Source organism: Prionailurus bengalensis, chromosome B2 (genome assembly GCF_016509475.1).
Source record: "Prionailurus bengalensis isolate Pbe53 chromosome B2, Fcat_Pben_1.1_paternal_pri, whole genome shotgun sequence".
In the NCBI taxonomy this organism is placed as follows: Eukaryota; Metazoa; Chordata; class Mammalia; order Carnivora; family Felidae; genus Prionailurus; species Prionailurus bengalensis.
The window spans coordinates 33847594-33868598 of record NC_057349.1 but is presented as its reverse complement, the minus strand read 5'-3'; the positions used below and the strand labels follow the sequence as shown (position 1 = coordinate 33868598).

Here is a 21005-nt window from a genome sequence, read left to right as displayed (position 1 = left end):
GCTGACAGCTCAGAGCCTGGAGTCTGCTTCGGATTCTGTGCCCCCTTCGCTGCTTGCCGCTTGCACTCTGTCTCTCGCATTGTCTCAAAAATAAATAAACATTTAAAAAAATACTTATTAAGAAAAACTGAAATGGACAGCTTTCCCACATTAGATGTGTTTTCACTGTGAACTTTATACATTTAAAGAAATATATCTTTGTTGGCCCCAATCTATTCATTTATATACACACGCGTAGGTAAAATAACCTATGTTTTATTTTTTTGTATTTTATACAACTGTATACATATTTCCTATATATAATTATACTATGTAATGAGTCCATCTATCTGTACTATATGACTTTACAGGCTTATTTATATGTGAGCCCCCCACCCCTTTCTAAATGAAATCTTATTTCACCAAGGAGAAAGTACATATTCACAAAAAGATTGATGTAAAATGTTCATAGCAGCTTTTTGTACAGTAGAAATGAACTAATGATTCGCACAACATAGATGAATCCAAGAAATATTATTCAGAGCAAGAGAAGCCAGGCATAAGTATGTACCAAATGATGCCATTTTTGAAAAATACAAGAACGGGCGAAACTTAGGTATGGTGATAGAAATCAGGACAGTGGTTTCTGGGTAAGAGTGTGGTTGACTGGAAAGAGGCAAAAAGGAACTTTCTAGGGAGATTGAAATATTCTGTAGCTTGATTTAGGTAATGGAAATTCAAGTGTACGCTTTTTGGGTAACTTACTTTCATATAATTTTTAACTTACAGAAAAATTGCAAGACCTAGTCCAAGGAACGCCCAGATTCACCAGTTGTTGGTGTACACGCTTGTTCAAATTTACTGAGCTGACTACTTAAGATCTGGGCATTTTACGGTATGTAATTTTTACTTTAATGAGGAAAAGAGCTACAAAAATTTGTTGGAGAATGATCTTGTTATCTGCAAAATGAAATACCTCGATTCAGACTTAAGGAGTGCTTTACTGATGATGGAGAAGAGAATCACTGACGATCTCTTGTCTCTGTATATGTGTATTTATACTGCTTCTCTCTGAAGTTTCATGGTGACTTATTTCTGTTAGAAGAAACAAGGTTCTGAACGTGATTCAAAGCACAAGTATCAGCAAGGAAAGCCTGCCTTATTAGAGTATGGGACTGATAGCTAGCAATAGCTTTCTGGGAAGTGAGGGTGTGATTATTCCTGTTAAGCGTTGCACACCTACAGTGTGCTAGATTTTGCACAGACATGCATAGTTTTTATTGTCTTGGAACTTTCCAGATGAACAGGAGGCAAACAAATCTGCTTGTCTTTTTTTGGGTGGTGCTGTTCATCATATGGAGGAAAGATAGGTGCTTACAAACTGTATAAACTATTCTTGGTTATCAGCGAGTGGCAGATCTAAGCAGTAAATTTGTTGCTCTCCATTAGTTGCAGTGCTGTCAGAGTCTCTAGAGTGATTTGGTGTAAACTACATCTATTTAAATCCTAGCTAAAACTTTGGTAATTGTTAAAAACATTCAACTTTACCCTTCTACTTATTAGTTTGTATACTTTTATTTTTTTTATTTTTTATTAAAAAAAAAGTTTTTTTTTAACGTTTATTTATTTTTTTGAGACAGAGAGAGACAGAGCATGAACGGGGGAGGGAGAGAGAGAGAGGGAGACACAGAATCAGAAGCAGGCTCCAGGCTCTGAGCCATCAGCCCAGAGCCTGATGCAGGGCTCGAACTCACGGACCGCGAGATCGTGACCCGGGCTGAAGTCGGACGCTTAACCAACTGAGCCACCCAGGCGCCCCAGTTTATATACTTTTAAATGTGTGGGTTTTTTTACAGGTTAGGGTTAGGTATAATTTATGGGTCTTGGTTCTTTTAATTTTTTTTTTGTATCCACATAAAAAAGTTGTTTATTTGATTACTTAGTAGAGTGGAAAATATTTGAAATAATATGACAACTAACCAGCAGGTTCAACAAAGCAATCATTGGTACTGGGGATGAATGTTTATTTTGCCTTTACTAACGAAAATCATACATTTATATGGACTATATATTTTCTTCAGCAAAAATTGTAAGTTCATTGAAAAGCAAAATAACAAGTGTCCAACATCAAGTAACAGGGATAAAAGGACGTTTTGCATTTAATGAACATATTCATGTTTCTCTAAAATGACACAGAATCTTTTTTCCCTTTCATACACACTAAATTTCATTCGTCTATTAAGAATGAGTAAAACATTATTTGAAATGTTTTATCTGTTAGGATTTTGGTTCAAGTTGTCAAGCCGTTTTTGTTTTTGTTTTTGTTTTAGTTGTCAAACCTTAACTGCAGATAGAATTTTAAAAATATCTGTAGATAGGCTTTTTTTTTTTTTTTTTTTTTTTTTTTTTTATAATGGAAGTTTTAAACTACACAGACCTGGGGAGAATAGTATTATGAACCTCTACCTATTCTCCAGATGTATTAACTATCAACATTTTTTTTGTGCTTTTTTTTTTTTTTTAAGTTATTTAGAGAGAGAGTGTATGTGCACATGGGGCAGGGGCAGAGAGAGAGGAAAGAATCCATCCCAAGCAGGTTTTGCGCTGTCAGCACAGAGCCCAGTGTGGGGCTCGATCTCATGAACCATGAGATAATAATGAGTGACCTGAGCCGAGATCAAGAGTCAGATGCCTAACTGAGCCACCGGGTGCTCCCAGTGTGCTTTTAAGACCATTAAGTTCTCACAAATATTATAAAATGGTAGTGGTATTGGTGCATCAGATTTTTCTCTTAGTATTTTCCAAAAGTTTTGTTATAAATATAGAAACTTCAGAAGCAGTGTGTTTTAGTTCAGAGACTTGACTTTGGACAAATAGTAATTATGAAACTGTTTTAATCCTTAGCTTCTCTCTGTCAATTCATAGCCTGAGGAAAAAATAATGTTTTAGCTTTTCGTTTAGAACAAAGCAGTCCAAATATTCTGTATCTACATAATAAAGTATTCATCTGGAAGGTTAGGTCATCTTCAAAGTCTATTATCTGAGGAATGCTGTTGTTTTAAGAGTTTTTTTCTATATCCTTCTCTTTCTCTAAAAACTTGGTCCTTGCTGTGCTTTTAGGCCCCAAATATGTATCTTCTGTTTAAACTTGAGGCCTTCCAAACTTGAGGCCCAGATTTTCACCTATGTCTTAAATCTAAATCGGTTTAAATACCATCTCTGTAGAAGCTGCACACCAACACCCCCGCCCCTCATCCCCAGCCAGAAAGCTCTTCCCGGTTTTCCTCTTTAGCTGTTAATAACTCCATTATTCTTGTCGGTCATTTTTCACTCTTCCTTTACTTCCTAACTAAGCTCAGTGAGTCACTAAAACACTTTGCTTCTGACTTTATAATGTCTTCTTTATTTTTTTGTCCTTTTCATTTCTAGTACAATTATCCTAATTTGGTTAACATGTTGAAGTAGGAGATTATCCCTAATCTATAATGAACTTGATACATACCAAAATTAAGCTATGTTTCTAGAGTAAACTAAGGCATTTTTGTCTCTTTCAGAGAAGGCTTCAGTCAGCCCTCTATAGCAGAGACATCATTTTGAAGGCCTAAGTAATCACTGTATTTAAACTAAGATGATACATAAGACTTGAAAAATCACTCAGCTCAAATAACTTGGAGAACGGTGACTGGCAGGGCCCACAGTTTATTGTGGGGGGCAGGGGGTAGGGTGTAAGCAGCAGCCTTTCTTAGACCACAGAAATGGCCCAAGATGAGTTCCTTCCAGGCCATAATGTCTTCAAGTGCTTCGCAGTTGAGGAAATATTAAGTGTATATTATACACTCTGATGACTTCTTGGTGTTTTTAAGGCTAAAAGTACCAGTGTATGGGTTACTTAAAATTCTTCTCTTGTCCCTTGTGCCATATTTCCTGACCAAGATAGTTCCTGTCTAAAAGCTACTTCTGCTGAAAGTGACATGATACTCTTTTCATTATTTTTCTTTACAGACTCCTAAAATTGAAGTTTGTCAGAAAGATAGGAGCCTGAGGTTAGTTAGGAGGGTATAAAATAGAAACAGGAAAGTAAGTGATCCTCATTAGCTGTCATCCAGCCTCCAGGGGCCTTGGGCCTGATTCCTTTCCAGACGGGTTGTAGTTTATCAACTTGGCTTGCCTTTGGTTAGCTTATGGAGATCTTTTTTTCTTTCTGCTCTTCTGGGAAATGTTTGAATTTCCTCCTGGTAGGAACCAGGACTCAATTTGAGATTACTGACTTAGGGAATAAAAGAATTAAGTTCCATATTGCTTTACATAATCCAGAATATCTGATTATTTTATTCTATGGGAATTAGGAATAAAATGTGGATTCTGAGATACTTACGCAGAAACTAATAGTTATTAAGAGTGGAAAATGGAGGAGTAAAATACATTGCTAGGAAGCCTGGTCTGGGGGAGCAGACCTTGGAATGAGATTCAAGAGTGTTGCTGCTAAGTAGCTGTATGGTCTCGGGCAAATTAAAATCAACCTTTCCGGGCCTTATTTTAATTGTAAAATGAGTGGGTTAGATTAGATAGTATTTTAAGATTTCTTTGAATCTCTGAAATTCTAAAAGGAATGGTTTCTCAGGGGAAAAAAAAAACCCTCCTAATTTATGTACTGTTCCTAGTAGTTTTTCAGCTATTGCTTCATATACATATTTTTCTATTTCCTTCAGAGGTTAGGAAAAGAAACAATTATAGAAGGAGTCAGAATTCCTAAGTTGGATTAGATTTTAATGTTGTTATTTATTTGTGTTTCTCCACTGAGTTTATTCTGGATTCCTATTTTCTACCTTGTATCTGTGTCCATTTCCTTTCTTTTATTGCTTTTACTTGTCTTTACAGTGTTGACTTTCATATTCCTCTTTTCACTGCTTTTTGCTACTGCTTTTTTTTCTAGCTCTTCTTCACTGCTCATATTTCATTGTGGCATGGTATTCATCTGATAGACCCTTGAGTCTGAGCTATCACCAAATTAAATTTAGATATCCTAATAGTTGTTAGGATTAACGGGACCCTTCTACTCTATAGTACATAAAGCTAGACAGAGGAGTCCAAAGATAAAGGGAGTGAGGGAGCTTGAAGGGAGAATGAGTGGTGTGAATGAGAGTTTCTAAGGCTTAATTTGCTATTATGATTTAAACTATAAGTTAAGATATTGAAGTCTTGATGACGGTGACTCTGCCAGTGACAGCTTGGTCCTGGAGTCCTAATGGACTGTGAATTTCTTGCGGGGAGGTGCACCTCTGATCCTGAATCCTTCGTGTTCAGGGGCATGCTGTAGGCTAAGCACTAGTTGAGCTCAGTTGCAGTTAGGACGGATTCTTTCTTCAAGGTGTTCTCTGGTAGGCTGGACATGAAGAGCGTGGTACAGACTCTTTTCCGTAAGACTGTCACTACCATTTGGAGAGATTGGACAACAGACAGAGCTTCTTCTAAGCCTCGTTTCCTCACCTGTAATATTGAGGAGGGGCAGGTGTGAGAATTAAATGAGACAGTGTCTATAAAGCACTTAGCCCAGAGTCTGGTATATGTGTTCAGTAATCATTAAATGCCATCATAGTTTCATTAACAAGCACCCTTATATTTCAGGCATTCGGCTCTTTTAGGTTCTAAGTAGTGTTAAAGAATAAATGAGACAAGAGCCTGTTCTTAGAAAAGATAGAATATATGCACAAAAGATAAACAACAACCTAGGCCCCACAGTAAGTGGCAAATGAGTGGTTTACTTAAGAACTTGAGGGGCAGGAATAATTGCTGAGCAGATGAGAACTTCAGAAAGGTGACAACTCGATCTGAACTCTGAAGGACTAGTTAGCAAGCTAACAGAACAGGCTCTTACAAATTATAAACGGAATGCTATAGCTCTGCTACTGTGTAATCTCAAGCACAGTTACTCACCCCTCTCCCAGGATCGTTGAGAGAATTAAATGAGTTAGTATATGTCAGGCACCGAGAAGTGCTTCAGGCATGGTGAGAGCATGATAAATTAGTAGTGCAAGTAGAGAGGAGAGAGAGTGCATTTCAGATAGAACACTGAGTGATAACGAACGGGAGATATTCTAGATTTTTGTTGGAAATGATGAGGCCAAATTGGCTGAGGGGAATAACTTGTTGGAAAATAGCTGGTGATTATGTAGGGGCAGGATTATGAATGATTATGTCCGATGTTAGGAAGTCTTTTCTATAGGTACTGAGGCAACATGGGAGGATTTCTTGGCTTATTTGTGAGGCACTCTGGCATTTCTCACTTTCTTTCCTGATTTCATTATAACTGAAACTTGTGTTTAAACTAATTTTGACAATGAAACTCATGATCCTTCCTGAACCATTTGTCCATTTCTTTTTGTAAACGTGAATTCTTTTACTTTTTTCCTCTCCATGTTTTAGTTGTTTACATAATCCTTACTCCTTTTCTCCAGATTTTCCTCTCTGTCCTCAGAAACCCCATTCTAGATCCTAAATCACTAAAGCCATAATGTAGAAAGGGCCAGGGGGAGGGAGAAAGAGAGGAAGGGAGGGAAATAACCTGTAGTCCAGCCATCTTGTTTTGCAGATGAGGACATTGATGTCCAGAGGAAGTACAGTCACATGTTCAAGATTCACAGCTAATTAATGAGCAAGCCTGCACCTTTTAGAGCTAAACTAGGGCTGGTTTTTTTTGTTTGTTTTTTGTGTTTTTTGCTGTCCTATCCAGTGTGATTCTCAACCATCTGAGTGGTAATTACAGTAGAACTACCAATAATTTTTCTACTATTACTATTAAAAACCAAGATAAAAAATAATTTTACTACCAAGAAAAATGTGATAGTGATTCACACTTAAAAAAAATTTTTTTTTTTTAATGTTTACTTATTTTTGAGAGAGGTACAGAGTGTGAGTGGGGAAGGGCAGAGAGAGAGGGAGACACAGAATCTGAAGCAGGCTCCAGGCTCTGAGCTGTCAGCACAAAGCCTGATGTGGACTCAAACTCACAGACCACAAGATGATGACCTGAGCTGAAGTCGGACACTTAACCGACTGAGCCACCCAGGCGCCACGTAATTCACACTTCTTTAAAAAAATTTTTTTAAATGTTTATTACTTGAGAGAAAGAGAGAGACAGAGAGCAAGCAGGGGAGGGGCAGAGAGAGAGAGGGAGACACAGAATCTGAAGCAGGCTCTAGGCTCTGAGCTGTCAGCACAGACCCCCGACGTGGGGCTTGAACTCATGAACCACGAGATCATGACCTGAGCTGAAATCTGCTGCTCAACCGACTGAGCCACCCAGGCACCCCCACACTTCTTAATGAGAAACCCATGATTACATTTCTTGGATGAGCATTACTATTCTTGAAGTAATATTTGAAACCAAAACTCCAAAATCTGCTTTAAGAAGAAAAGGGTTTCCTTCTTTCATTTTTAGAGTTGTGAATTATAGTAGCATTGTAAACATAAATAGCATTCTCAAAAAAAGTGGACTTTTTGTTTCTATCATTTTACTGATTGATGTGCTTGTACGATTAGCATGGAGAGTTGGGAGCTCTGGTACTTTGGCCTTGCAGCCCCCAACCCTATATTTCTATTACAGTAGTCTCTTGAGTCGACATCTTCTCCAGCCTGTTACATTTTATTATATGCCACAAATAATGGTGAGAAACTTATTTCAGCATTGTTTTCTTCTACACAGTTTTCCTATGTAGATGCAGGATAATGGAAGATTTATTTATTTATTTATTTATTAAAGAAAAAATTTTTTTTAACATTTATTTTTGAGAGACAGAGAGACAGAGTGTGAGCAGGGGAGGGGCAGAGAGAGAGGGAGACACAGAATCCGAAACAGGCTCTAGGTTCCGAGCTGTCAGCACAGTGCCTGATGCGGGGCTCGAACTCATGGACTATGAGATGATGACCTGAGCTGAAGACGGACGCTTAACCGACTGAGCCACCCAGGTGCCCCTAAATTTTTTTTTAATGTTTATTTTTGAGAGAGAGAGAGAAGACAGAGCGTGAGTGGAGGAGGGGCAGAGAGAGAGAGAGGGAGACACAGAATCTGAAGCAGGCTCCAGGCCGAGCTGTCAGCCCAGAGCCCGACGCAGGGCTCGAACCCATGGACTGTGAGATCATGACCTGAGTTGAAGTCGGCCGCTCAACCGACTGAGCCACCGAGGCGCCCCTACAATGGAAGATTTGTAAAGCTCTAAACTTAGTTTCTGGTCACTCGAGATGCTCAATAAATACTCCCTTTTTATAGAGTAGATAATTTTTTCTTGTATATAATGTCCATTCCAAGCCACCAAATAAATGATTATCACACTGTTTTTTTCCCTTGAAAGGTATTGTTTGAACTTTGGCAAGATGTCCTTACTGCATTTTGAAAATTTGCATGGTGTACAAATACTTCTTAGTCACTTTGAGTATACTTTTATCATGAATCATTTTGCAACTGGTAACAATGTTCTATAGTCTTTCCCATGATTACAGAAAGAAAAAGGCATGAGTTACCTAAAAATGCCCCAGACCTCTGCTTATCCTGCTGTATTCCTTCAAAGAAAGTAGGCTCCTGGACTAGATTCATTTTTACTAAAATACTAATTTTTCTTTATCATTCTTAAACACTGAAGTTGAATTGTATAATCCACAGATGTATACAAATTTTTTCTCCCATATCCTTAAAGCTTTGTATCCAGTCACTTACTATATTTCCCATGGTTTGGTTTCTTTTTTCCTGTCTTCCCTTTTCTGAAGGGAGAAGGGATTTTTTTTAATCTGCCTTGTGATCTGCAATTTCTTTTGTATTTGGAAAATTGTTTTGGTATAAGTCCTGTAATTCTCATACATTGAGAAAGAAAGAGACTGTTTTGTAATTGTCATTCTTATATCAGTAGTATAATTTATATTTCCAATTTTGTAAACTATTAAATTTCTGCTATTGCTGTGTTAGCTGTCATGTATCATTTATACGCACTGTAGTTATGTTTGGTCATACTAAGTTCACGTCCACTGTTGTCAAAGTGGAAATACCATGGCTGGGGTGTATTTATGTATTGCTTCTAGAATTGTAGCCATTGACGAACAGGAAACTGAAAGCTGAAAGTTCAGGAAATGTATTGTATTGAGACTTTGTGGAAAAAATATATATGATACTGAAATCCATGACCATTTGAAGCCTGAAAAATTTATATATGAGTTTAGTCAGAAACGAATATTATGGATTCTTGTAACAATGCTGTCAGATGCTTAAATATGATAATGGATGCAGTATGTGCATTGCGGGCCAGGAAAATTGTGCAATGCTAGAAAAAAATGCAACAGATTATTATATGTGTTCAACTATACGCTTTCAAGAAATAAAACAGCTGGCACATCTATCAAATTCTTCAAGGATGTCATGTTTTCAGAGAATTGCAGTTTGGGGTTTAGTTTAGTTCTCGGGAAGGGGAGGTCTCTATTTTACAAGGTAGTCCATTTTACTTTTAGGAAGTTCTGATGGGTAAGTTTTATTTTCTCAAGTTGAACTTTGTTTCCCTATAATTTATTAATATGTTCTGTATTTTCTTAGTGTTGAAAATAATTGACTAAAATGACTTCAAAAGTTAAATGTATGTTAAGTTTTATTTTTTCATGTATTGTGGATTTTAGGTGCCTCATAAAATACTACCATTGGAATCTTTATTTTTGAACTTATTTTGTAAATTTCTGTCAGAGGAGATGCGATTAACGTATATGCCTGGAACCTGTATTTTCTGTTTCTATACATAGCTGTTTTAACAGGATGTGATTTATATGGCTTCAACATTCTATTCTTTGAGACAAGTAGGAAGTTTTAACATCGTGGAAGAGGACATTTTTCTAACAATTGTATTTTTGTTGCTGTTCCATTGTATATTTCAACAAAAGAGGTAACTAATGACTATTTCACTGCCACATTAAATGAGAATCCTATTTTTTTTTTTACAATGTTCTTTGTAGGAATTTCAGCTGCATTATATGTACTTATAATCATTTTATAAGTACTTATAAGTCATTTTAATGGTCTCATTAGAATTAGCCTCTTGTCAGGATTGATTTTGGTTTATATCTGTTACGGTCACATGTTCACTTCCAAATTGTCGTGGCAGCCAAGGGGGTAGAAAGCAATGACTGGCAAAGATTGGGGATTGGTTCCACTCCAGGAGGTGGGGAACATGGTTCCCCGGTGGAAAGTCCCAGAATGCTGTTTCCAGCAGAGGAGGGGAGGAATGGACTTGGGGCTGACAAAACAAGGAGTCTCACCAAGGCCAGACCACACAGGGGCTGGGATGGAAGGTGAAAAAGTTGAACCGTGTGTGGTAGTTGCTCTTGTGTTGCAATAGATGTTTTTTTCCAAGAACAAGACCTTATTATACTTCTCACGTATATTATTATATTATCGAACTTCTTATGCAGTACATGTTCATTGTACAAAAATCTAGAAACATGTATAAGTTAGTGACGAAAATTAATATTTCCTATAACATTTTTCCCTTCCTCAAATGTTCTTGATTTCTCTTCATTTAGCATCTAGGTTCCTTTTTTGTTTGTTTTTGAGAGAGAGAAAGTGCATGTACGTGCAGCATGGGTGTGGGGCAGAGGCAGAAACAGAGGGAGAGAGAGAATCCCAAGCAGGCTCCCACGCTGTCATTGCACAGTCTGATGTGGGGCTCACACTTGAACTGTGCGATCGTGGCCTGAGCGGAAAGTGAGAATCAGACGCTTAACCGCTTAACTGACTGAGCCACTCAAGTGCTCCTAGGTTACTTTTTGTTTATTTTAAAGTGTGCTTGTTGAACTGTTCTTTCTACAAATTGTGCTGCTAGTAACTTTTAGAATTAATTATGAAGGGAATAGGAGTCCATTTTTAAAACCTTTGTTTTGTTTGATACAATTGCCCTATTAATTTGTATCTTTTTTGGGGGAACAACCATAGGCATAATGAGAACACAGACATGGAAGGCAGAGTGGCTTTTACAGGGGAAATGGGAAAAATGGAGACCAAAAGACCTTTTTATAAGCTCTTAGGGAGCATGGACTAGGTTTTTCTTGTTACTGTTCTGTCAGTATCATCAGGCACAGTGCTTGGCACATAGTAAGTGTTCCATAAATAATTGTTGAATGAAGGGATGAGTTTCTCATTAAGCATTTTGACTAGTTCATATTTCTTGCACCATGGATAATCAAGATCAATTATATTCATCCAAAATTAAGAGCCTTTGCTGTCACAGCCTTTTCTTTCTCTTTAAAATTTATTAAGTATAATTGACATGCAATATTACATTAGTTTCAGGTATACAACATAGCGATTTGGCAGTTCTGTGCGTTGCTCTGTGTCCTCCATGATAAGTGTAATCCCCATCTGTCCCCATACAAAGTTATTATGGTATTATTGACTATATTCCCTATGCTGTACTTTTTATCTGCATGCCTTACTTTGTAACTAGAATTTGTACCCCTTACTCCCCTTTACCTGTTTCACCCATTCTCCCACCCACCTCCTCTCTGGCAACCACCAGTTTGTTGTCTGTATTTAAGAGTCTTTTTTTGTGGGGCTCCTGGGTGGCTCAGTCAACTAAGCATCCCAACTTCAGCTCAGGTCATGATCTCACGGTTAGTGAATTTGAGCTCTGTGCTGGGCTCTGTGCTGGCAGCTCAGAGCCCGGAGCCTGCTTTGGATTCTGTGTCTCCCTCTCTCTCAGCCCCTCCCCACTCATGTTCTGTCTCTCTCTCAAATAAACATTTTAAAAAAAGTCTTTTTTTTTTTGTTTCTTTTTTCTTAAGTGAATATTTAATACTGATTATTGTTTAAAAAGGTATGATTTGGGGGCGCCTGGGTGGCGCAGTCGGTTAAGCGTCCGGCTTCAGCCAGGTCACGATCTCGCGGTCCGTGAGTTCGAGCCCCGCGTGGGGCTCTGGGCTGATGGCTCAGAGCCTGGAGCCTGTTTCCGATTCTGTGTCTCCCTCTCTCTCTGCCCCTCCCCTGTTCATGCTCTGTCTCTCTATGTCCCAAAAATAAATAAACGTTGAAAAAAAAAATTTTTTTTAAAAGGTATGATTTGAAAAGATATATGCATCCCTGGGGCCAAATACGGAAGCAGCCTAAGTGTCCATCAAGAGATAAATGGATAAAGAAGGCATGATATACACGTGTGCGCACACGCGCGCGCACACACACACACACACACACACACACAAATATTTCTCGGCCATAAATCTTGCCGTTTGCAAGAACATGGATGGACCTAGAGGGTATTATACTAAGTGAAATAAGTTAGAGAAAGACACATACTTATGATCTTACTTATGTGGAATCTAAAAAACAAAACAGACTCCTAAATACCAAGAACAATGGTAGTTATCAGAAGGGAGGGGTGGGGGATGGGCAAAAAGGTGAAGGGGATTAAGAGGCACAGACTTCTAGTTATAAAATAAATCAGGGGATGTAAAGGACAGCATAGAGAATATAGTCAATAACATTGTAGTAACTTTGGTGACAGGTGATAACTGCTCATTGTGGTGAGCATTTCATAATGCATATAAATATCAAATCACTGTATTGTAAACCTGAAAGTAATATTGTATGTCAACTATACTTCAGTTAAATAAAAAAGGATATGTATGTATGTATGTATACATACACATACACCCCCTAAAGTGAAAATCTCTTGTTTCTTTCCCTGAATCCCATTCCCAGAATTAGCTACTATTAGTGGTTTGTTATATTTCTTTTCAGATATTTTTTGTATTCACAAATGTATATGCATTTTCTTTACACAAATAGAATAATAATATACATTCTGTTCTGTGATTTGCTTTTTTTTTTTTTCTCCCTTTAGGTCATTCTTAAACATCTTTACCTATCAGTTCATTTACAGCTGCTGCTTTATTTTTAGTTGCTGTATAATATTCCATTGGTGGGGCTGTATAATAATAGTCCAGTAAGGAGGCTTCAGTTGTGTCATGTGTTTTTGTTTTTTTTTTTAACTATTACAACTGTGTTGTGCTTAATGTCCTTTTGCATATAATTTTTCTTCTGTGAGAATATCTACAAGTAATTTCCTGGAAGTATTGCTGGGTTAAAGGATATTTTGCACTTAAACCTTTTATAGATACTGGCAAATTCACCTTTAAAATAGTATTTACCACTTTGTACTTTCATTAAGGATATGGGGTGTTATTTACTGATAACTATACGCTTTCATTTTGCTGATTAGAAATGTTCATCTTGAGAGAATGAATCCTTCTCATACTAATTTGAGATGTTCAGAAGATGATAGACTAATATATTCCTGTTGCCTGAGGTGATCAGTTGAAGTCAAGTGAAAGAAGGTGCTCTGTACTGTCTACAGACCTGTTGTGTGCATTGCACTATTTGGCTATGGGAGATGAAGATGTTGGTTTTCTGGGGTTTTGTCTTAGAATGTGTAAGATAAACATTTATTAGTGACAGTCTGAAGGGGTAGAAGGCCCTGAGTGCTGGTTTGAGAAGTTTGGACCTGTGCTGGAGAACTATTTAAAGTCCTTGAATTGGGATTGTACTGTGTGAGAGAGGCTTTACTGGCAGCATGTATAGAATGAATGGAAGTGAGTGAGTAGGCTGGAAGTAGGCGGGCCAGCTGGAGAACTGTGGTAATTCGGGAAGGAAATGAAGAAAACCCAGAATGTGGTGATAGATGCGGATTTGGAAAGAAGGATAGTAGGAAACACAATGAGTATTTGGCAAGTCCTGTTGATTAAATGGAGAAAAAATGTATTAATGTTGTAAACCTAGGAGAATAGCCAGATAATACAGATGATGAAGTAAATAGAAAAGGGGATAATTTTGAAAAAGTTGGTTTTCTTTGAAAAGGTAGGGATATAAAAGGGTTCTACTTCTAGTCAGGCAATTCGAGATCAAAACTGCAGAAGGGAAGGGGCGCCTGGATGGCTTGGTTAAGCGACTGACTTTGGCTCAGGTCATGATCTTGCAGTTCTTGGGTTCAAGCCCTGCATTAGGCTTTGTGCTGACAGCACAGATTCTGCTTTGGATTCTCTGTCTCCCTCTCTGCCTGTCCCTGCTCATGCTCTGTCTCAAAAATAAATAAACATTAAAAAAACTGCAGAAGGGAAGAGAGAGAAATTAGAAGTAGATTTGGTTATAATACAGGTAGTAGTTGGAATTAAGAGTGGTAAGTTCTGGTAAGATGCAGTTGATGGGAAGAGCAGTTGATTGAGAACTACATTTTGAAAAGGGGTACTCTCAATAATGGGAGATGGGATGAAAGAAAAATCAAGGAAAGAAGAAATTAATAATTGGGAGCAGGAAAAGAATCAGGATTTATATCTGCATATGATACAATACTTACCTGATGTTTTCCAGGCACATGCTGTGTTCTTCTTTTGGTAGTGATACCTCAGAAAATTTTAATGGTTATTAAAGATGGAGTTAATTTTATTCCTGAAGTTATACTTGAGTTTTGGTGTCGTATGCTTTGTTCCTTTTAGTTTCATAAAATCTTTTCATCTTAATATCTGTGGGTCCTAAACAAAAAAATACAGCTTATGGTTGGGTAAAGTCCATATACCTTGTACATTTTCCCCCCTCATTTTTAAGGTATTATTAGTCACCTGAGAGTGAATGAGTTTATCAGATCTTTACTGAAAACAGCTTTTTCAGAAAGAGAGTGAAGGGGTGCACAAAAAGGCACCGAGCTCCTGGCCAGAGCAGCAGGCCAAGGAAGTGAGAGGAAAACAAAGCAGGGAGATGGGGCACAGGAGACCCAGTGCAACTCCTTTACAATCCAGCCGATGGGGCTCACTCAGCTAGCTGGAAGCAGGCCCCAGGGGCTGAGGTGCATAAATCCAGGCCTCAATGAGGGACATCACAGCCTTGAGCAGTTAATTGATGGTTTAGAAAAATGTTTCCTGGCTTTTGAAACTTGGCCAGTAACCAGTGGTAAGAATCCATATATTTTTAGGACATAGTGTGAATTTAGAGTTTTTACTGTCGTAGTGCTTGTCAGGATGGAGCCTACTTACAGGAAATGATACAGTATCAAACAGGACTTCTGATACTATGTGAAACGGTTAGAGTTGCAGCCTCAGGAGTCATTCTACCTGGTTTCACTGTTCACCAGCAATATCGTGCCTCTTAATTTTACCACCTGGAAATGGCAAGAACAGTTCCTGTTTTGCACAGGGTTATTGAGAGAGGCTCCGTCATGGAACTTACCATTCTTCCCAGCACTGTGCAAGGTGGTAAGTGGAGGGAAAAAATGGTAGGGCTGATTGCTGTAGTTACTTGTTCTTTTATATTAGGTAATAAAGAAGGCCTCCCTGATAAGTATTTGAGCAGAGACCTACCTGAAGGAAGTCAGGGAGCCAACTATGCTGGGGGAGGAAGGAGTTCTAGACAGAGGGAAGAGTGAGCGCAGAAGCCCTGCAGAGAGGCATGTTGGAGGCTGTAGCGAGGAGGCCAGTGTAGCAAAAACGGTGAGTGAGAGGAGGAGTAACAGGAAACAGTTTCAGAGATAGCCACTGACCAGCATGTGGGGTGTTAAGTGCAAGAAGGACTTTGGATTTTGGATTTTGGATTTTATTCTGTGTGAGATGGGAAGCTGTTGGAGTGTTGCCAGAGTCATTTTTTTCAGCTAGTCTGATTGTCACTTCTTTGCTTCAGTTCTCTATTTCCTTTGGAATGAAGTTCACATGCTTTATTCTGGCACACACGGTCCTTCACAGTCAGCTTCTGCCTATTTAGTATCATCAGCATCCTTTCCACATGTATCCTCCACTTTAGCCAAATTGGATTACATGCAGTTCCTTGGATGGGCCGTGATGATTCATGTCTTTGTGTCTTTCTGCATGTTATTTGGCCTTTGAGAAACTCTCCCCCTCGGCGCACATAGTCATTGGCTGTGTTTTGGAGGGTCCTCTTTGTGCTCCGAGGGCACTCTGTGCTTTGTTCTCTCACCTTTCCCTCTCCCCTAGCAACTTTGTACTCGAGCCACAGTCCTGGAATGTGCTGTGTTCTTTTCCCAGCCTTGATTTTGCTCTTGCCCCACACCCTTGCCACTTGAAATTAATGTCCATCCTTCAAGAACCAGCTGGAATACTGCCTTCTTTTCCCTGCTTTATAAACCTCCATCTTTCCCCTGCCCTTACAAGTATTTTGAGCTCTCTCGTACTTAATCAGTTATCTTGAATTGAAATGCTTCTTTGCCCCACCTCACCCCAAATCCTTGGCCTTGCTCCTTTCAGTTTCCATTGTGGCTCCCAGTATAGCGGCTTGCTCAGATTTTGCATTCAGTAGGTACTCATGGTGTACAGGATTCACAGCATAAGTAGAAAACTGTTGGGTTTCAAGATGCTGAAGGCAAAGCAGCAAAAATGAACAACCAAAGTGAGACAGCTGTGAAATTAACCAAAAAAACTTACTGTGACATAATGTTGATGATGGTGTGGTTACCTTGGTTCTCTCCTATATTTACTATTGGCACCAAAAATTGGTGCACCCCTTTTGGAATGTAGTTTAGCAAAATGGATTCGAAAACATAAATGTTCATGGGTTTTGACCCAGTGACACCATTTCCAGAAACCATCTTGAGAAAATAATGTGGTGGTTGCTTTGGCAGCACGTATGCCAAAATTGGAACGAGAGGTGCCTGGGTGGCTCAGTTGTGAAGCGTCTGACTCTTGGTCTTGGCTCAGGTCACGATCTCACGGTTTCGTGAGTTCGAGCCCCACGTCGGGCTCTGTGCTGGCAGCACGGAACCTGCTTGGATTCTCTCTCCCTCTCTTTGCCCCTTGCCCACTTCCCCTATTTCTGCCTCTTTCAAATAAATAAAATAAAACTTGAAAACAAAGTAAAATAAAGTAGAAATGATAGAGAAGATTAGTGTGGCTCCTGTGCAAAAATGACATGGAAATTCATGAAGCATTCCATATTTTTTGTAAGTTGTATCTCAATTAAAAAAAAAAAAAACACTAAAAAAAAGGGGGGGGGTGCCTGGGTGGCTCGGTTGGTTGAGTGTCCACTTTTGATTTTGGCTTGGGTCCTGATCCCAGGGTCATGAGATCCAGCCCTGCATTAGGCTCCACACTCAGCATGGAACCTGCTTGAGATTCTCTCTCCTTCTCTCTCTTTGTCCCTCCCCCACCCCTAAAATTTAAAAAAAAAAAAAAAATTAAAAAAAGAAATAATACAAACCAGGATGACAGTTATAACTACTAATGTTTGAAAGTTTACTGTGTGACAGTCACCATGCCAAGCCCTTACTTAATTTTCAAAATTCCAAGAGGTGTGAATATTGTTAATCTCATGTGATAGACGGGAAAATTGAGGCACAAAGTAGTTGGGTGACTTGCCCAAGCAGCACTCATAGCTGCTATTGTTGTCAAGCCAGGGTTGCCACTAAAGCAGACTGTTAAGAATCCATACTCGTTGGGGCACCTGGGTGGCTCAGTCGGTTAAACATCTGATTCTTGATTTTGGCTCAGGTCATGATCTCACTGCTCGTGAGATCGAACTTGCTTGGGATTCTGTTTCTCCCTCTCTCTGCCCCTCCCCTGCTTGCGCTTGTGCTCTCTCTCTCTCAAATAAACGTAAAAAATAAAATTAAAATCTTAAAAAAAAGGAATCCATACTTTCTCTCTTTTTTTTTTTTTAAGATTTTATCTTTAAATCTCCACACCAACCTGGGCCTCGAACCCACAACCCTGAGATCAGGAGTCACACACTCCACCAACTGATCAGCCAGGCACACCAAGAATCCATACTCTTTTTAAAAATTTTATTTTTAAGTTTATTTATTTATTTTAAGAGAGGGAGGGAGAGGGAGCAAGTGAGAGCAGGGGAGGGGCAGAGAGAGAGAGAGAGAGCGAAAGAGCATCCCAAGCAGCTCCACGCTGTCAGCATGGAACCTGACATGGCACTCGATCTCACAAACTGTGAAATTATGACCTGAGCTGAAACCATGAGTCAGATGCTTGCTTATTAACCTTCTGAACCACCCAGGTGCCCCAAGAATCCATACTCTTAATTATTTAGTATGATAAATGCCTAGGCACAAAAATGTTCACAGCAGTGTTACATAAAATAGATACATTGGAAGAATGTATGTTAGGAGCTAATGTCCATTCAAGAAGATAATTTTTCTAACAGCTGTATTGAGATAAAATTCACATAGCCTGGTATTCACCTCTTTAAGGTGTGTTAATCAGTGGTTTCCAGTATATTTACAGAATTGTGGGGCACCTGGGTGGCTCATCAGTTGAGCTTCCGACTTTGGCTCAGGTCATGATTTCACCATTCATGAGTTCGAGCCCTGCATCGGGCTTGCTGCTATCCGCACAGAGCCTGCTTCAGATTCTCTGTCCTCTTCTCTCTCTACCCTTTCCCCGCTCAAACTCTCTCTCTGAAAAATGATTAAACATTAAAATAAAAAGATTTCAACAATATATTCACAAAATTGTGCATCTATTACCATTATCCCACTTCAGAGCATTTTGTCACCCTCAAAAGAAATGTCACACCTGTTAGCAGTCACTCCTACTTCTAACCATTACTCTCAGTGACCACCATTCTACTTTCTGCCTCTATAGATTTGCCTGTTCTGGACATTTCATATCAATGGAATCATAGCATATATGGTATTTTTTTGTCTTGCTCTCACTTAGCATAGTATTTTCAAGATATGTTCATGTAGCATATTATCAGTACTTTATTGCTTTTCATTGCTGAATGATATTGTGTTGCATGAATATACATTTTGTTTACCCATTCAGTAGTTAATGGATATTAGGATTGTTTCTACTCTTTGGCTAATATGAATAATGCTGTTATGAACATTGATGCATAAGGTTTTGTGTGGACATATGTTTTCATTTGTCTTAGAACTGTTGATCAGATGATAACTGTTTAACTTTTAGAGGAATTGCCACACTGTTTTCCAAAGCAGCTGTACCAGTTTGCATTCCCACTAGCAATGCATGAGGGTTCTACTTTTTCTACATTTTTGTTAGTGTTTGTTACAGTCTTTTTTTCTAATAGCCATCCTATTGGGTATGGAGTGGTCTCTTACTGTGGCTTTGATTTGCATTTCCCTACTTTCCCTCAGCATCTTTTCATGTGATTAATTTGCTATTTATGTATCTTCTTTGGAGGAAATGTGTATGTGAATACTTTGCCCATTTTTTTAACTTTTATTTTTCAAGTAATCTCTGTACCCATTGTGGGGCTCAAATTCATAACCCCGAGATCAAGAGTCACATGCTCCGCAACTGAGCCAGCTAGGCACCCCTGCCCATTTTTTAATTGGGTTATTTGTTTTCTTTATTACTGAGTTGTAGATTTTTTTTATTGAAGTATAGTTGACATTATATTAGTTTCAGGTGTACAATATAGTGATGTGAAAATTAGATACATTATGAAATGCTCACCATGGTAAGTGTAGTCCTATGTCACTAAATGAAGTTATTACGCTATTATTGACTGTATTCCCTATGCTATGCTTTTCATCCCCATGACTTATTTATAACCGGAAGTCTGTACCTCTTAATCCCCTTCACCTATTTCACCTCTCTCCAACTCCCTCCCTTCTTGTAGCCATCAGGTTTTTTTTTCCTATATTTATGACTCTGTTTCTGTTTTGTTTTTTAGGTTCTATATATAAGTGAAATCCGATGGTATTTATCTTTCTCTGTCTGACTTATTTAGCATAATATGCTCTAGGTCTATACATGTTGCGAATGCATGATTTCACTCTTTTGTGGCCGAGTAATATTCCATTGTGTACACACACCACATTTTCTTTAGCCATTCATGTATCGATGGACACTTGCATTGCTTCTGTATCTTGCCTGTTGTAAATGGTGCTTCAGTAAACATAGGAGTGCCAGTATGCTTTTCATTTAGTGTTTTCTTTGATTAAATATCCAGAAATGGAATTACTGGGTCATATGGTATTTCTACTTGCAATTTTTTGAGGAGCCTCCATACTGTTTTCTGTAGTGGTTGCACCAATTTCCATTCCCAACAACTAATGCAAGGAAGTTCCCTTTTCTCCACATTGTTGCCAACAGTTGTTATTTCTTATCTTTTTGATAATAGCCATTTTGACAGGTATTAGTTAATACCTCATTGTGGTTTTAATTTGAATTTCCTTGATAAGTGATGCTAAGCATCTTTTCATGTACTTGTTGGCCGCCTATATATCCTCTTTGGGAAAATATCTGTTTAGGTCCTCTGCCCAGGTTTTAATCAGATTGTCTTTTGGTGTTGAGTTGTATGAGTTCTTTATATATTTTGCATTAATATATTTTGGATATATCATCAGCAGATATCTTCTCCCATTCAGTAGGTTGCCTTATTGTTTTGTTGGTGGTTTCCTTCACTGTGGAAAAGCTTTATAGTATGATATCCCAGTTTTGTTTTGTTTTGTGTTTTGCTTTTGTTTTCCTTGTCTGGGGAGACATATATAAAACAAGTTACTAAGGCCAGTGTCTAAGAGTTTACTGCCTGTGTTTTCTTTTAGAAGTTTTATAGTTTCAGGTCTTACATTTAGATCTTTAATACATTTTGAATTTCTTTTTGTATGTGGTGTAAAAAAGTGGTCCAGTTTCATTCTTTTGTATGTAGCTGCCCAGTTTTCTCAACGCCATTTATTGGAAGAGATGGTCTTTTCCCCATTGTATATTTTTGCCTCTTTTGTCATAGATTCATTGTACCATAGAACCTTGGGTTTATTTCTGGGCTTTTTATCCTGTTCCATTGATCTGTGTGTCTCCTTTTGTGCCAGTACCATACTGTTTTGATTACTGTTGCTTTGTAGTATAGTTTGAAATCTGGGATTGTAATACCTCCAGCTTTGTTCCTCTTTCTCAAAATTACTTTGGCTAATTGGGGTCTCTTGTGGTTCTATACACATTTTAGGATTTTTCTAGTTCTGTGAAAAATGCCATTGGTATTTTGATAGGGATTGTATTGAATCTGTGGATTGGTTTGGGTAGTATGGACATTT

The 21005-nt window shown here is 38.4% G+C and overlaps 1 protein-coding gene and 1 pseudogene across 5 annotated transcripts in view; both read left to right on the top strand.

Moving 5' to 3' along the window:
- Positions 1–21005, top strand: part of FKBP5 (FKBP prolyl isomerase 5) — a 118268-nt gene that overhangs the window by 5904 nt on the left and 91359 nt on the right. For 4 of the 5 annotated variants that reach the window (XM_043592955.1, XM_043592957.1, XM_043592956.1 and 1 more), the window contains one exon: positions 769–874. The exons of the other annotated variant lie outside the window; for it this stretch is intronic. The gene's annotated coding sequence lies outside the window, so the exon portion shown is untranslated. The remainder of the gene's footprint in view (positions 1–768; positions 875–21005) is intronic. 5 annotated transcript variants of the gene reach the window in all.
- LOC122490684 lies at positions 16839–16936 on the top strand (annotated as a pseudogene).